Source organism: Macrobrachium nipponense, chromosome 33, assembly GCF_015104395.2.
Source record: "Macrobrachium nipponense isolate FS-2020 chromosome 33, ASM1510439v2, whole genome shotgun sequence".
NCBI classification, from domain to species: Eukaryota; Metazoa; Arthropoda; class Malacostraca; order Decapoda; family Palaemonidae; genus Macrobrachium; species Macrobrachium nipponense.
The window spans coordinates 9,184,310-9,189,309 of NC_087219.1; the positions used below are offsets into that span (position 1 = coordinate 9,184,310).

Consider the following 5,000-nt stretch of genomic DNA (forward strand, 5'->3'; position numbering starts at 1 on the left):
ATATATATATATATATATATATATATATATATATATATATATATATATGTATATATATATATATATATATATATATATATATATATATATATATATATATATATATATATATATATATATATATATATATATATATATATATATATATATATATATATATATATATTGTAAGTGAGCGCGTGTGCATATCAAAGGGGTGTTGCTAAGTTCAAGGTGACACAAATAAATGGATGCAAAATGTAATAATTTCAACTATTCTTGTATTAATGTTGAGTTCTTATTAAGTATAATTCACTATTCTTCCTTTTCACAAAAAAAAAGAAAAAAAAAAAACAGATATACTCAGAAATTTAGTACAACCAGGTATTTAAAACTGCGTTCTTAGTCAGACTAAGCACGGTGTTTTTTTTTTTTTCAAATGTAAACCAAAGAAAAAGTAAGGTAAGAAAAACCGAGCGTATGATATTTCTGCACCAGGTTAGTACTAGATTGTCCCTTAATGGACATAACAAAACCAATAATCGGGCACAAGACAAAACAGTCATGAGAAAAAAACTTTTAAAAAGAGTAAGTAATGTAGAAAACAAGAGCAAATATTTAGTAAGAGCAAAAAGCACAGAGAACAAGAAAGTTTACGAATACATTCCGTTGCAACTCCTCCCCATCTTAAAGTTGGGAATTATATAACTACCGACATCGCTTAGTAACCAAGACATTCCCGAAGGAATTATTTAGAAAAAGTATAAAAGACTGAATATTTCCAGCCCTCACCCTAATAGAGTAAGACGATTGCTAAGCAACCGCAGCATCAGAAATATGACTCTATGATGACGAGTCATATGTTCTTATCTCCCCATTTTTCAACAGATAGAACAGAAGAGAAAGATATGCTCACCGAATAAAAAGCATAAATAGAGAAACTCTACATATACGCTCAATCTCCAATTTATGGTTGAGCAGTGTCGAGTGACTAACTAATGGACAGGAATTGCCCCGTTCATGCATATTTGAGCCCTATATTGGAACGCCAGCTACGAAAACCTGTGAAAGAAAAGTAAAAGGGGGAAATGGTTCGTATAAAGGTTTACATTTAGATTTTTCCAATTTTCTCGAGGTCTGTCTTTGAGACGCAAGACGAGGAGATGGCTTTATTTAAAATCCTGTAATTTGATATAGAGTGAAATAGTTGTAATATATATGTATATATATATATATATATATATATATATATATAATATATATATATTAATATATATATATATATATATATATATATCTCGCAGGCTATCATGCAAACGCCAAATGAAATAAGAGGGCAGGGCAGGCTTAGGCAGAGGAAAAAGCGAAAAATTCCCCCCTTCATAAAATAAAAAAAAAAAAAAAGGAGTTCATTCTGAAACAGAAAGAGACTTTGCGTGAGATTTTATAGGTTCATCGGCCTGATTCAGGAGTAAAAGAGATCGATCTCAATACCCTTAATGGAAGCGACGACGCTAATTCTGTACTTAACGAAGCAAGACGAGGGATGAACGAGTATAGGTTTTGAGAGAAAGTATAAAAAGAAGAAGATAATTGGAGGTTTGGAGCCTTAGATGTGATGTGATATATATATATATATATATATATATATATATATATATATATATATATATATATTTATATATATATATATATATATGTGTGTGTGTGTGTGTGTGTGTGCATATATATATATTATATATATATTTATTATATACATATATATATATTATCTATATATATGTATATATATATATTTATATATATCTTACAAATATATATCTATATATATATATATATATAATATATTTATATAATATATTATTTTTTAATTTTTTTTGTATTTATATATCATATATATATATATATATATATATATATATATATCTATATATATATATCACAACAAATCACTGTAGACGTGTGATGATCATATATGCATACAGCCAGGAGAAGGGTGAAATGAAATGACTTGAACCGAGCGCTTTCATGTATTTCTACACCTCATCAGGGTTCAGGTACAAGTGCCAAGAAAACAAATACAGAGTCACAAGAAGACTTCGTGGCAAGACAAATGATGCTAAAAAACAAACAACGCTAACAACTACCAGACAGTTCTAATACCTAATAGCCTACTTGTTTTAAAAATACCCTTCGTTAAAATCTCATCAACTTTGTACAAACCTAGGCTGATATTCAATAAATATCACAGTCTTGTTTAATTATACATGATTCTATTAAATTTCTTTTCACCAAATCTCCACAAAACATAATTTCCTTTGAGTCTGTCCAGTTAATACCATGATCACTATTATTCATATGCACAAATAATGCATTTGACATATTACCAGTTCTTACATTATATTTGTGCTGTTTTAATCGAACAGCCAATGTCTTTCCACTTTGTCCCACGTAAGTTTTATTACAATTTTTGCACGGAATCTTATAAATACAACCTGTTCCATTTCCAGGTGAATTTCTTATCAGCAAGTTTCTAATAGTTCCTAGAGTTTTGAACACAACATTAATACCTAGTGGTTTGACTTGTCTCTGGGATGTTATAAAGCAAGTATCCCGAGACAAGTCAAACCACTAGGTATTAATGTTGTGTTCAAAACTCTAGGAACTATTAGAAACTTGCTGATAAGAAATTCACCTGGAAATGGAACAGGTTGTATTTATAAGATTCCGTGCAAAAATTGTAATAAAACTTACGTGGGACAAAGTGGAAAGACATTGGCTGTTCGATTAAAACAGCACAAATATAATGTAAGAACTGGTAATATGTCAAATGCATTATTTGTGCATATGAATAATAGTGATCATGGTATTAACTGGACAGACTCAAAGGAAATTATGTTTTGTAGAGATTTGGTGAAAAGAAATTTAATAGAATCATGTATAATTAAACAAGACTGTGATAATTTATTGAATATCAGCCTAGGTTTGTACAAAGTTGATGAGATTTTAACGAAGGGTATTTTAAACAAGTAGGCTATTAGGTATTAGAACTGTCTGGTAGTTGTTAGCGTTGTTTGTTTTTTAGCATCATTTGTCTTGCCACGAAGTCTTCTTGTGACTCTGTATTTGTTTTCTTGGCACTTGTACCTGAACCCTGATGAGGTGTAGAAATACATGAAAGCGCTCGGTTCAAGTCATTTCATTTCACCCTTCTCCTGGCTGCTGTATGCTATATATATATATATATATATATATATATATATATATATATATATATATATATATATGTGTGTGTGTGTGTGTGTGTGTGTGTGCATATATATATATATATATATATATATATATATATATATATATATATATAGATATATATATATATATACACATGGTAAAAAAAATCGTAACATATTACTTCATGCCAAATCGTTTTCGTCTCATGTTTACTATTGGAGTTTGCTATCTCTCTCTCTCTCTCTCTCTCTCTCTCTCTCTCTCACTCTCTCTCTCTCTCTCTCTCTCTCTCAATTTGGTATATCATATTTTAAAAAATTAATGCTCCAGTGGAAATCCATTAAAAACCAACAGCACTCCAATTCTCTCTCTCTCTCTCTCTCTCTCTCTCTCTGATCTCTCTTCTTCTCGTCTCTCTCTTCTCCTCTCTCTCTCCCCCTCTCTCTCCGCTCTCTCGTCCACCTCGCTTCCCTCTCTCTCGGCCCCTCGCTCTCTCTTCTCTTTCTCCTCCTCCACCTCTCTTATCTCATCCCCTAGTATACAAAATACAAACTTTTTAATGGTTTTATATGGGCAAATTACATATTTTATTATTAAGCTCCCCTTTCTCGCTTTCCGTCAATAACACTAAATCATTATATTCTCATGTATTACAGTTTCATGTACTAAACAATAGGTTTTCCCTTCCTCTACCTTAATTGATTCGTCCTCTGTGAGGCAAAGGGCACACCTATGTCTCGCCTTTATTGATAGGTACTTATAACAGACATATATACTATTAAATGTCATCGTTTTTTTTTTTCCAAATCACTCAATTACATTTTACGTTACATACTCCCACTATAATCTTTAAGGGAATAAAGACACCAACCAACGTCTGACTTTTGTCGGGTAGCTAATTAGATCAGCACGAGACCAAAAAGGACCTATTTTTTTTTTTTTTTTTTCACTCAACTAACCTTTGCCTCTTCACTCCTCTGTCTAATTTCCAGGTGAATGCGTTCACCAGCTAAACCTTTTATTTTTTACATATATTTACTTATATTTATGTCATTCATATGATCTGATTTTTGGCGAGTGAGTTGGCCTGATTCTGGGCGTTAAGACAAAACTGGCATTATTTCTCCCAATCAGTTGAGCATCGTTACAGCATTCATTCTCTTAATATATGAGGAATTAAGGTCACCAAAAGTTATATTCATTACCAGCTAATTATAGCTTACTAGCAAACATATGTATGCAGAAATTATGTATGAAAATTAGTAAAGTAGCCAAGTCTACGGGTACAACCAGTCTCGTTTCACGGGCACAACAAGCTCCGTTTCAGGAAATCCCTTCTCATCCCCACCCCCTTCGGAGTGTTGGGGGTTGCGGGGTGACGATGAAACCCTATTATAAACCGTTGTCTGGGTCCCCACCATCACCCTGCCAAGTTTCATGCCCATCGGAGTAACCGTTTGGCCGTGATTGAATGACAGATGGACGGACACCACTTTTCAGCGAGCAATTGAAGCTTCTACCAAAATGAATGATGTCTCCGCATCTGTGATAATGATTTTATTATCTCCGTAACCTTTTTTTCTATGAGGTTATTTACATTATTAAAAAAATTTTCTATTATATCCTTTATCTCGTTCGGGAATTGGCAGAACGTCGAAACACTTCAGTTTTTTTTTTTTTTATCTACATTATTTCAGATTATCTACGTTTTTTCTTCTCTTTTCTACCTTTTCTTTAAACCCCACTGGATCAGTATGGTTACTTTTATTGGATAGTATTAAGGCCCGCCA

General features: G+C 32.0%; 1 protein-coding gene across 1 annotated transcript in view; it reads left to right on the forward strand.

Annotated features, from left to right (window-relative positions):
• The window catches only part of LOC135202673 (synaptogenesis protein syg-2-like), a 192,543-nt gene that overhangs the window by 1,218 nt on the left and 186,325 nt on the right, over positions 1-5,000 (forward strand). The gene's annotated exons all lie outside the window — the stretch shown is intronic.